Source organism: Paramisgurnus dabryanus, chromosome 10, assembly GCF_030506205.2.
Source record: "Paramisgurnus dabryanus chromosome 10, PD_genome_1.1, whole genome shotgun sequence".
Taxonomy (NCBI): domain Eukaryota; kingdom Metazoa; phylum Chordata; class Actinopteri; order Cypriniformes; family Cobitidae; genus Paramisgurnus; species Paramisgurnus dabryanus.
In genome coordinates this window covers 41,255,506-41,269,088 of record NC_133346.1, presented here as the reverse complement: position 1 = coordinate 41,269,088, position 13,583 = coordinate 41,255,506, and the positions used below count along the sequence as shown (strand labels likewise).

Below are 13,583 nucleotides of genomic sequence, written 5' to 3'. Positions count from 1 at the left end.
TTATAATAGCCTACATTTGTATCCTCTTTAAAAAAATAATAATAAAAAACTGGATTGAAATGCGATTCAGTGACGCGCGAAGTGCAGAACTTTTCTTTTTAGAGGCCCGCCCATCAAACACTTTCTTCCTCCGTCACTGATTAGTTCTACAGCATTTTAAACATGCTTCAAACAGCAATTAAAATTGTTAACGTAATAAAAGCATGTCCCATTAATACGAGACTGTTTGCTGATATGTGCAAAGAAATTGGATCTGAACATGAATCTTTACTGTTGCACACTGAGGTCAGGTGGTTGTCGCGAGGTAAAGTATTGCGGCGTATTTTAAAAATGAGAGATGAAGTGCGACTATTCTTATTGGATATACGGTCTCCCTAAGCAGAAAGTCTGACAGATCCTACATTTCTGACAAACCTCGCCTACTTGGCAGATATTTTTGATAGACTGAATGGACTTAACATGTCACTGCAAGGCCCCAATACAAACATTATTTCATTAGCCGACAAAGTTATCGGATTTGTAAAGAAGATGGAGCGATGGGCAGCACGAATAGAAAAAGGAAGTGTGGTGATGTTTGATGCACTACATGAATTTATTGAGGAGAATGACCTGCTTCTTGATGATGGGACAAAAACATTGATAACGAATCATTTACGTGGACTTATTGGACATTTCAAGTGGTACTTTCAGGAAGAGAAAAACGAAAACAATGAATGGATCCGACAGCCGTTTATTGCCACCGATACTGGAAGCAACCTGTCATCGGGACTGCAGGACTCACTGCTGGACCTATCCAGTGACAGGACCTTGCGGACAGCTTTTGCCTTGGATGAATTCTAGCTGCCTGTCAGTTGCAGGGGAATACCCAGGATTATCTGAAATCGCTTTGAATGAACTGATTCCCTTTGCCTCGACCTATTTATGTGAAGTTACATTTTCTTCGCTTACTTGCATTAAAAACTATGGGTACGACTTACAAGAGTTGAAGATGAACTACTTTTATCAGTATCAAGCATAAAGCCCAGAATACAAATGTTGTGTTACCAGCATCAGGCTCATCCATCTCATTAATTGGAGTGAGCGCAACAAGTAATAACACTGTATGATTAAAATACAACAACAAGTAAAAACACTGTATGTTTAAGATACAACAAGTAATAATAACACTCTGTTTTGTTGAGAAATATTATTATTACACTCTTTCTAAATAATCATGTTAAATTTGTGTATTAAGTTAAACACTGTCTTTTGTAAACTTTCATTCACTTTTTGTCATGTCCACTAGGTGGAGCCCTGTCAATGTTTCTGTATGTGTATAAAAGCTGTAGAAGAAGAAGTTTTCTTTGTCTTTCAAAACCAAGTAAATGTGACACACTTTTGCTGGTGTGTTTTTGCATGAACTATTTTTCTGAGTCATTATTAATCAACATGTTTAAGATATTCTGGTATGTATGCTGCTACTGTACACAGGTAGCCTCTTATGGAACGGCTGAAATTCCACAAGGGGGCGCATTTGTTCCTCAGACGTTGCACAATAAACATGACATCCGAATATATTCATTATAAATCATGAATGAAAAGTGAGATTCGAACGAATGTCTGTTAGTGAACTTATTGTATACACTATTTATATCGTAATTCGGTCAGAAACTTCAAGATTGTGAGATGAACAAATCGTTTTGGATTAAAAGGCTTGGATATTCCATTTCCTTGGACTTTTGGGGATTTATGAACAATTTGTTTTGGACAATTTCACCGAAGCGGATAAAGGAAAGATTTTGAAGGTAAGTAAATATCCTAAATCGGCGCCGCCCGGTTCAGGTAACTAACAACTAGATTACAGTTTTATGACTGCTAAAAATCATATTATGCTTTCTGTGTGCGCTTATTGGAATCCCGAAAGTCTAAGCTTTACAACGATGTGCCACATGACCGTATATTTTGAAGATTTAATGCTTCAAAGTTACAATGACGTAATGCAGCCTCACGTGCAAGGGGGGGGGGGGGTGCCGTGTACGGCACAGTGTTCCTTATCAGGTTAAAAAGGTCTATGAAGTAATTAGCCCAGAATACAAATGCTGCGTTCCCAGCCAATAAGTAAGCATTCACTTACTTGCACTAAAAACAAACAACGGTCACGACTTACGAGAGTTAAAGATGAACTAACGTTACGTATCAGTATCTTAGCATAAAGCCCAGAATACAAATGTTGTGTTACCAGAATCAGGCTCATCCATCTCATTAATTGGAGTGAGAGCAACAATAATAACACACCATGTTTAAGATATTCTGGTAAGTAGGCTGCTACTGTACATAGTTACTGTAAAAAGGTCTATGAAGTAATTAGCCCAGAATACAAATGCTGCGTATCCAGCGTGAAGTTTATTAGACTAATTCTAAGTAGCCTACCTACAGATGTATTAAGAATACATTTATCAATAAATGTTTGGTCTACTAATTGTGAAATAAAATGTATGTAGTAAAATGCTAATAAATGTCAATAGACCTACTTCAATGTGTTGGTGCATAATGTAAGAGCATGTAAGAGCGGTGTTTGTGTGTGTGTGTGGGGGGGGTGCGAAATGTGACCCATATGTATAGGGGGGGCCCGAGTCAAAAAGTTTTGGAACCCCTGATCTATTTTTTATTTATTTTTGTCACACACAGGCATAAAAGATGCCTGGGATGGCAACAATACCTATTTTACAGCTTTTAACTGAATAAATACGGTATAATGCTGTTTATTATTTACAGCACCAACCTGTGACTGATTTAATTTACGTCACCGAGTTGTGTTGTGGTTTTTTGCCGTTAATTTAAAGCTTTTAACTGAATAAATACGGTATAATGCTGTTTATTATTTACAGCACCAACCTGTGACTGATTTGATTTACGGCACCTTGCTGTAAATGTGTTGTGGTTAATTGCTGTTATTTTACAGCTTTTAACTGAACAAATACGGTATAATGTTGTTTATTATTTACAGCACCAGCCTGTGACTTTACAATACTTAATTGTTAATTACTGTAAAAACTGCATGCTAAAAGAACTTTAAAATTATTGTGAAATTAATGCTAAAATGGCAAATCTTGTTTCGCATGAAATGCTTTTCAATTAAACTAATCCCCTGAAGTTAGGCTAATCCATAATGATGACGAGAAGAATCAGATTTAAAATAAAACTTTATTTCAAATATAACCAAAAGACTGCCATTCATTCAACTCATTCAGCTGGAAATGCAAGGAACACTGAAAATACCTTTAGAAAAAAAATGTAGAAACATTGAATTTTTTTAGAAAATGACAGAATGGCTTTGCGAGTGCCTAAAAACCAAGCCAGTCAAAGTCCATGAGCTTGCGTAAAAGTGTACAGACATTTACATTGATTGTGGGATGTTTTTTCTGACCATGTTTGGCCTTGGAGCCGGTGTCTGGGTTGATTCCCACAAAGCACCTTCAAAAAAAGGGGAGAGAGTTGGGGTGAGAGGTTTGGACAATACGATAAAAGATGAATGATGGAGTGGTGAGCAGTCTCCAGATATTTACTCACATATACATGGAGGCCTCAAGCTACAGGTCCTTACTATGCTGAATATGAATTTGAATGTTAACATTGAACATTTTCGGTTGTAGTACCTGTTTCAGCCCCATGAAGACTAAGAGATGTACATTGGAAATGCATTTTAGGAACATGACAGTCTATGATAATAACATGAAGGTGTGGCATCTGTATTTGTATGTTTCATCACATCTAGAGGACATAAGGTTTCAGAAAATAAATTGTTTGAGTGGTTAAATTGGCTTTTCCTAAAACAATAGAAACCATAATAGTATTTCTACTTGATTTGCCCGGTGACTCTGGTAAACAAACGTATACATTTTGGTCTCTATTATTTACATATCTATCTTGTGATTAAACAAAGAAATATGTCACACCTTCCTCTATGTCATGGACAGTCATGTTCCTGTAATGCATTCCCAATGTATTGAAATGGATTGATTTTCTATGTAAATCTATTCATGGAGCTGAAACAGGTAGTGCAACCCAAAAATGTTCAATGTTAACATACAAATTCATGTTCAGCATGGTCTGACCATCAAAAAAAAAGTTGGTTCCCTTGGGAGGTGAGGGGGTGATTGTAAGGCCCCGTAGCTCATGGCCTAATTAGAATTCTAAGAAAAGATTTTAAAGGGATAGTTCACCCAAAAATGGAAATTCTGTCGTCATTTACTCACCCTTACATTGTTACAAACCTGTAAAAATTTCTTTGTTCTGATAAACATAAATGATGATATTTTGAGAAATGTTTGTAACCAAACCATTTGTGGACTCCATTCACTTCCATAATAGGAAAAAATAATACTGTGGAAGTAAATGGGGTCCATGAATGGTTTGGTTACAAACATTTCTCAAAATATCTTCCTTTGTGTTGCCTCGAGTCTTTGCTAAATCCACTCCATCTGATAGGTGCCTAGAAGGAAGGCATTGTGTGAGTTTTGTCCAACGAAGAACTCACATTGTGTTTATTCTGCCCTCAGGAGTAACGAGGCGCGCCACGGGAAGTCCTTGTACACAGGAGGTGGGCCGTGGACCAAGGAGCTTCGCCCGGCCCTTGCCCTGTTGTCCCCTGTTCCCGAAGAGAAGGCTTCTCCCCTCCAACGTCCTTGGCCCCGTAGTATTCCCCCTGAGGGCGAGAAGCGATAATTTTAGATTCCCTTTCCCCACTCCCTATTACCTTTCAAATAATTTAAATAAATTTTAATATACTTATCTCTCGTTGTTTGGTCATTGGTGTGCTTTTGGGACCTCCTCGAGGTGGAACTTGGGAAGGAGCGAGACGCACACAGTCTGTGGTCCGCTCCGACCTGTGACAGATTTTCTTCGTCTGAATTTTAAACTTTTTTCACTTGGGGTTGGGGTTAGAGTTAGGCTTGGGTTAGGGTGTAATTTTATGTAACAAAGTAATATTAACCCCAATCCCAAGCAACAATGGTAAGAAAATAGGAAAAACAATTGAGTAACCAATACGTGAAACTGACACGTGAAATCGTGGATACATGTAACTTGAACATGAAACATTTCGAGCTGAATTCAAGTAAAGACACATTCCTATCTTACCATATCTGCGCTACTCACCTGACTAGGGGCGAGCTCGAAATGCTGCAATGCAGGAGCCTGGCAGAAGCGCTCGATATCTAGCGCCTGTACTGTGATTGGCTGAAACGCTCGGGGGCTGGGAGTGCCTTCCATGCAGCGCTGCCTTGAAGGCTTTGTTGGGGGCTTAAAATACCATCGAGCCCAAAATTGTTGGCACCCCTAAAATTTTCCCAGAAAATTTATTTTCTATAAACTTTTATTTCCTTTGTGTATATTGGAACAAAAAAACAGAGGAAAAAAGCTAAGTTTACATAATTTTACCCAAAAATGGGCCAGACAAAATTGTTGGCACCCCTTCATATAATCCTCTTTGTCAAAAGAGAATTAAATGAAGGGGTGCCAACAATTTCTGCATGACTGTATATTGACACACACTACCAGTCAAAGGTTTGGGCACACAGATTAATTTATAGGTCTTTATCATACTGCAGATTACAAAAAAATCTGCCAAATTAAACACCCGGCAAAAGACAAAAATTATGCATAAAACATTTTCTCTTAAGTTTTATTATGGTTGTATGTTGCCCTTTTCAATATTTTACCACTACCAAAAAGGTGGGGCTAAATTGGAACACCTACCTTGAATAACTAATCTTGGAGAATCTGGTAAAGGCAATCTCTCCACATCTGCAGGAGTGGCTGTTTCCTGAAACAGATGAATAGCAAAACAAAATATTACATAACATGATTATAGACAAACTATACACAGACATAGACAGATATAGAGAATATTGTATACTTACATCAACTTGTAGCAGTAGTCCATCTGGGTTCTCTTTGAAGTGTGCCATTAAGCACAGGATTACACAAGGTTCAAGTATAGTAGACCCACTGGCCTCAAACATGGACAGGACCTGCTTTACCTCCGAGTTTGTTGGCTTTTGGCAAAAAAACTGGTGGATCATCTTTCCCTTTTCCGCTATTGCTCCCTTCATTTTTTCCAGAATGGATATGTCTGTAAGATGCTGAAAGTGACTGTAGAGGCCTTTCTGAGTGAAGAGATATGGCCAATCTTTTCTAAGCTCAGCAATTGTGTGAGGTGGACTTGCGTTGATGGACTTGCGTTGCAGGTAGTATGTAACTTGCATTAGCTGGTCGACAAATCCTCCCCCCCCAACTGGACCTTCTTTTGAAAACATCTCCTGTATTTGTTCTTTTTTTCCCCTAAGGCTGTCCTCGGTTTCCCCAGCAGGACACTCAGGCTACCAACTGACACACCCATATTGATCTGATGGTCCTTTGGTGCTCTTGGTGGTGGATGAGCTTGGCAGTGTTTTTCCTCTCTGCGTCTTGCTGTAATGTTGTGCCTATTCAGGTGTTCAACCCTGGATTTAAGCTGATTGACAAGAGAAGCATATTCACTTCCAATTTTGGTGCCATCTTTCAAGACATCTCCAAAGCTCTTGGGATACTGCCTAACTATTTTCTTAGCAACAGAAAAGCAATCAGATCTTGAAGGATTGGCTTCAATCAACCTCATTTCATCTACTATGCTCCGGACCATTTCTCTTAGGTCTTTTGAGCTGGGAGCTTTTGTGAATGCACAGCCATTGATATGGAATGAGGCATTTTGCACCAAGGAACTTCAAAACACTCTGGCCAAGATCGTAAGTCGACTGTGACGGAGCTGCTATTTGTGCTGGCTGGGCTTGATGAGAAGGATGTGGAGGATGAAGATGAATCCAGTCTGCATAGACTACGTGTGGATTCTGATTGTGAATTTTCACTCTGTACATTTTCAGTACACTGCAGCTGCCCTGAAAAAAGTCAGATATGCAATTTAAAAAACACACATAAATCAACTTTCACATTCGTATGTACAACATGGAACCTATACAACCTCAATGTACACTTCATTTCATTTAATTTACTCAATTTTTTAAGGTAAGTGGTTGCAATCAATTTATTTAAGCTACATTTAAACAACAAAAATTAGAAAAGCAAAACAAAACAAAAAACTTTTGTTTAAATGTAGCTTAAATAAATTGATTGCAACCACTTACCTTAAAAAATTGAGTAAATTGAATGAATCATTTTTTTCAGTGTACAACTAAAAGGCTCTGGGACTGCCCCTATGTCATCACTTTTCTCCCTATGCAGTGCTGTGGCAATTCCACACAGTTGCAACAACTATGTTTTCATAAAACATATTTGAAAATTAACTTTTTACAAAATTAATCAAAGTATGAGTGATTTTCTAAGACAAGAACAAAGCAAAGTTCAATACCATCAGTGCTCCATTTGTTCAGCAGTTTTGCGATTCTATAGGTCGGAGATGTTCTGACAGACCCTCCTCCTTCACATATCTCAAATCTGACTTGCAGTCCACCCCAATGCTGTTTAATCTGGTCAGAAGCAAAGATAGCTTGCCTTCTGATAATGTAGGTAATACCTGCAGGATTGCCTCCTTTATTTCTTCAGCCATGGCTCTATAAAGAAGGAAATGAGTGGTGAAGGATGAGGACTGACAAATCATTAACCTTATACACTGGCAGGGGATAATAATCAAGTTGTTCTTCATGTCTAAGACAAACAAAGCAGGCGCCCTGTTGTAAGTGTGGGATTTTTATGTTGTTTTATTAATCTTGCTAATTGCTAAAAGTGTTAAAGTTACAAAGATGTCCAAATAAGGACTGTGGAAATTGATTTTGTTCCATTTTTATATTTCTTTAATTGATCATTTTATTCTATAAACATTGTGTGTTTCATATATGCACTGAGCTATTATGTAGAAATGAGGTGTTTATGTTTGAGAGTGGAGAGTTACCAGTTTTTGTGTGTGTGCTGCAAGGAGGAATTTAGGAATTTACGCCTGGCATTGATCAAGATAAGAGAGAGGCCTGAGGGGGAAAGCAAACAGGCGACTATGTCATTAACTAATGCCTTAATGTTCACAGGATAAAATATGCAATGTATTTCTTACTTAATCAGTATTAATCATTGAATAATTGATGTAATAAATATAAGATGTTGTCTTTGATAAATTTGTATTAACCAATGAAATGAAGGTTGCATATAGAATAACCTAATGGGGGCAGGGCAGCTCAACCTTGAAGAACAGAATCTCCTGTGTGTCTGTGTTTTCTTTCCTAACAGATGGTTTTTAATAATGATTAAAGTGTTTGCTTAGAAGTAGTATTGCAGTAAAAGATTTAATATGTGTTTATCTATCTAAAGAAGTTAATGTGTGCCTTATTCATATAACCAATTTTACAAATAATGAAATGATGTCATGATATTGAAATATGTTTTACATAATAATCACTTTCATCTTACAGCTTATGTTTTTTTATAAATGAATGTTTTATTAATGATTTGTTTTTAAGAAAGCATTATAACATGCTATTCAAAGTGGAGGAGTACTGGAGAGGAACTGCAGGGCTCCCAGGGATGAGAGGAGAACAGTTTGTTTTTCTTTGTCTATGTGTGTCCATCTTTGCCTACAGGCTAAAATTGGGTGTGGTGATGGAGTCAGATGGACGAGGGGAACGGCCTTTGTGGGTGGAGATTTTCTGAAGAAAGATCGACGTCACATATTTTATAAATAAGCATGTTACTTCCTGAGCTGGTTGTTCGCTACTTGAGAGGACCCAGCGCTGTTAAACTTTTTCAATCTGATCAATAAATATTTGAACTTAGATATTGGTATCTTGTGCCTTTCCTCTAAATTATGAACATGCAAATGGACGCATTAAAGTCCAACATAAGTCATGCACTGAGTAGACATCCAAATGAACTTCCAGAATTGCTTGATATCTCTTAACAACAAAATAAGCTTCAGACTGAGTGTGAATCAGTACAACAATTTCCCCAACAAGCAATACATCATCTTCCATTCCAATGACAACATAGAGTCACTTTCTGTACTTTGTGCCTTTGATGGTTACATCATTGGTAGCGAAAGTGTTATTGGGAGAAAAATTGAACTGAGATACTGCATTTACAATATCTGCGTTGTAATCATTACAATGAAATTCATCTCCCTTGTCACTGTTAATCAAAGAAGGAAAGATGTTGCCTGCACTCAAGTAGGCTTGCAGAAGCTGATGCTTTTCTGCTAAAGTGGAACACAAATTCTTGAAATTATGCAATTTTCGATCACACTGTTTAAAGTAAGTGTGTTTACTCTCGAATCTCAAGGTCCAAAGACGTATTAGTGGCCCAAACTTCAAGATGAGCTCAGGATAATGGCACAGGTAGTGGTGTTTTGGTCTCAAGGGCTTCTGAGGAAAGAATTCAGCTCTGTCAGAAATGTACTCTTCAATTAGAATTTGCAAATATGCCACCTGATCTGAAGTTATAGCAGGAGCACATATGTACGCAACAATTTTTCAAAGGAGCAGAACCATATGCCATATTTTACTCTCAGCCAGGCTCTGTATTTTTTTCCCCACTAGCAAAGGTAGCACTCTTAAAAGGCACCAGTTTCATTGCCTGAGTTTATTTCTGGTGGCTTGTCATTAGCGTCATTGCCAAGAAACTGCAAGTGATTAATTGCTTTGTTTAACTGTAAATGGGTAAAACAAAATTTCCTGAAACACTGATTAATCAACAATGCCATATCAAAGGAAACAACACCCTCAAAGAGATCATGACCCAAGCAAGGCGTCAATCCAGGCAGCACTGAAATGCTGATATTTTTACTATGTAAATCTTTTTTTTTTAATCTACAATGAGTGAGTGGCTTTCCTATGCTAGCTAGCAGCAAAGACAGCTATGAGTAGCCTAATTCACTGTCCTGCAATCTAGCTCTTTATTTTAACAGATTTTGTGTTTCTAAGGAAATACCCACTACTGCAAATGAAGAGTTTCGTTGCAAAACGAGATAACTCTGTTTTTTAACATTTTTTGTCAAAACATGTTTATTATTATGTTATCATGTTATTATTTTGTTTTATGGTGCTACTTAGCTGTATTTTTTAAGTTATGAAGGTTTAAATCAAAACAAACCAACTGCAGTTGAATTGGTATTAATTGGAATGCAAAACCAAAAAACGAGATTTCTGAAAAATTCAAAAGACGGAGTTATCTCGTTTTGCAACAAAACTCTTCAAATGTTTGACAAAATTTTTATGCATGTGATAATGAAAATGTACTTACTAATACATTTCTTGTGAACTGTAGTGTCTTCCTCTTCTGCCCAAAACGTTTACTTCCTTGCAGGCGAGTTCTCTGCTAAATTTCAACACTTCTGGATCTGCCCAGAGTCACTCAGGATCAGCAATCGCTAACGTGTGATCGTGACGTATATCATGCGCCGAAACCGTCCAGAAACAACAAGTCCGAATGATCAGACCAACAAAACTTAGCAAACATTGTTCTTGCTCCGGCTTTAACTTCTGTATATTCGACAGTTTTGCAACAACAGACCGAATAGCTTTTCTCACGTCTTTCTCCGCTGCCATTACTGAACTTCAACTCAAACTGACGCACCACGTCATCATTCTCAGCCACTCCCTCTGTTTGCCGATTGGTCCTCTAAAAATTAGATTTCTCGAAACGCTAGAATAGACCGAAATCCAAGACATAGTACTGAAGGAAAATGAAATTGAGCAGAAGTGCATAGATGGATTCAGCCAGGCTACTCATGTGTCTCCTTACCGTGGGAAAACTTTTTTGTTGTTTTTTAGCTTATGGTAAAATGTTTGAGGCCCCTGCTCAAATGGTAACAATGTATGAGGTTGTCAAGGCGACCTTAAAGCTGCCATGCAGTGATTGCAGAAAGCCCAAGGCACTCTTTCCCTCAATATCAGCAGAAATTTAAAATGTAAAATTGCATTACAAATCATTGTACAATTATATTACACTTCATGTACAATATAACATGCATTAGGCTGATCTTTACAATACAATACAAAATGCCAGGGACAGGTGTAAATTTTGTGTTGTGTTTATTTTGATGAACACAAAATACATTTTATAAATGATGGTAAGCACACAGCTGATTGTAACCACTGACTTCCATAGTAGGAAAAAAAAATTTTGGAAGTATTGTGATAACTGAAAAAGATATTTTGATAAATGATGGAAAGCACACAGATGATGGTGTCACGAATTCGGTTTGGTCGATTGCTTTGCTTTGGGTTTTGTGTTGTGTCTGTGTGTTCTTGTTTTGACAGCTTTGATGTGCGCGCCGTTTCACTCGGGTGCTCCTCCCTTCACTCATCATTCTCACCTGCGCCCGCACCTGATGGTAATTATTTCTCCCTCTCGGTTTGTTATTTAATTCCCCTTTTCCTGCAGTTCTCTGCGAGTCCGTTGTCTTATGTTTATCGCCATTCTAGTCTTGCCCTGTTTATTTGTTTTCTAGTCTAGGATTTTTCTTGTGCATTCTGTCGTGTTTTTGCCCGTGCTGCCTGGTGTGCTTTTGTCACTTTCTCTGCTTCAGGATTACGCTCTGTGTACCTCTGCTGTGTTGGACTGTGATTGACAGGTCTTCAGTACTGGCGCTGTCCAGTGGTGCTTGCTGACCATACTCGCTGCTAGTTCAGAGACTCTACTGACTGTTTGCTACTATCTTCTCTCCCTGCGGTTTACAGCGAGTTTTTTCTCGTAGTGTTGGTATTTGTGGATTTTCTCTCCATTGTAATCTACCACTACTTCTCCCTGTTTTTATACAGAGAATTCTACACGTTGGTTACGACTAGCGATCTCATCTTCCTGTCTACGCGCAGCGGAGCTCGTCACAGTTGGAAGTTAGCGAGTGTCAGAAATCAAGCATCACCGCGCTGTCCCTTCGCCTGTCAGTTACAGCAGAGACTTTTTCACCCTGTCACCAAGCTGTGGATACGTACATGATCTAGCAGAGATTTTTTACCCTGTCATTAGCAGCAGAGACGTTCATCATTCAGCAGAGATTTTTTCACCCTGTCACCAAGCAGTGGATACGTACATGATCTAGCAGAGATTTTTTACCCTGTTTCCTAGCAGCGGATATATTCACATCTGAGCTCTCCAGCTAGACTCTTTACATATATTTTACCCTGCTCTTCTAGCAGCGGATCTCTTCTCTCTCTCTCTCTGTGTTTGGTGACTTTATTAAAAACATTGCAATTGGATCCTTGTCTGTTTGTTATTTCCTGACAGACGGACTCGCCAGAAATGGATCCAGCAGATGTGGATACGGTACGGAATGCAATCGCACAACAAGGAGCTTGGCTGGGACAGCAGGATTCCCAGCTTTCTGCCACCGCTCGAGAGGTTGAAGGTCTCACTGCCAGGCTTACAGAATTAACCACCCAGATGGATCGATTGCGGCTGGAGTCTCGCCGTCCTAATGAATCAGAACCTCACATCACTAATCCTCCCACTTACGATGGTGACCCAGGTTCGTGTCGTTCCTTCCTCTCTCAATGCTCTCTTGTGTTTTCTCTGCAGCCACGAAGATTCACTGCCGAAAGTACTCGTGTGGCTTTTGTCATCACTCTTCTTACCGGAAGAGCTAGAGAGTGGGCAACGGCAGTATGGGACACTCAGGCTCCGTGTTGTCACTCATTCGAGGATTTTAAGACAGAGATGATGAGACTTTTCGATCGGTCAGCACAGGGAGAGGCGGCTGCAGCCCGGTTGGTTCGACTGAAGCAAGGTGACCGGACAGTCACGGATTTCTCTGTGGAGTTTCAGACATTATCTACTGCGTGTGGTTGGAACGATGCGGCTCTACGGGCACAATTTTTGGAAGGATTACGAGATGATATCCAGGATGAGATTACCGTTCACGAGATTCCTCGCACCTTGGATTCACTGGTTGAGCTGGCCCTTCGCATTGAGAGTCGTATGTTATATCGCTGCCAGCGCCAGTCACTTCGTCATCGGGTTTTTTCTGACGAGACCGTTACTTCTGTTTCACATTCTAACCCTGTTAATCCTGCTGTCCCCAGCGAACCCATGCAACTAGGCAGAATGCGGCTCACACCGAAAGAGAGAGAGAGGAGACTCAGCAATGGACTATGTCTGTATTGCGGGAGGTCTGGACATCTGGCGAGGAGCTGTCCGTTAAAAGCCAACGCCCACCGGTAGTTCCGGGAGTTCTGGTGGGCACTGCTGTGAACGAAATCTCCTTTTCTTCCTCCACGCATCTACCTGTCACGGTTTCTTTTGAGGGTACGGATTTTTTGTCGAGGGCTCTCGTGGATTCGGGAGCTGAAGGAAACTTTCTGGATGAGAGGACGGCTCGAGAGTGGGGACTTCCGTTTTGTGAACTCAGGGTACCTCTGGCAGTATGGACACTTAAGGGACAACAGACTGCACAGGTCACTCATTGCACTCCACCCGTAAGTCTTTTTGTTTCTGGTAATCACCGTGAAGAGATTGTGCTTTACCTTCTGCATGATTCATTATCTCCCATTATTTTGGGTCATGCATGGTTGGCACAGCACAATCCTCACATTGATTGGCAGCGTAATGTTATTTTGAGTTGGTCCTCT

General features: G+C 39.5%; 1 long non-coding RNA gene and 1 pseudogene across 1 annotated transcript; one reads left to right on the top strand and one right to left on the bottom strand.

Moving 5' to 3' along the window:
• Positions 1–5,161: 5,161 nt before the first annotated feature.
• Positions 5,162–7,582, bottom strand: LOC135718087 (uncharacterized; annotated as a pseudogene).
• A 3,626-nt stretch (positions 7,583–11,208) lies between these two features.
• Positions 11,209–12,215, top strand: LOC135718389 (uncharacterized). The gene is made up of 2 exons (XR_010520748.2): positions 11,209–11,350; positions 11,778–12,215. It is a non-coding gene; the product is annotated as an uncharacterized lncRNA (long non-coding RNA).
• The last annotated feature ends 1,368 nt before the right edge of the window (positions 12,216–13,583 follow it).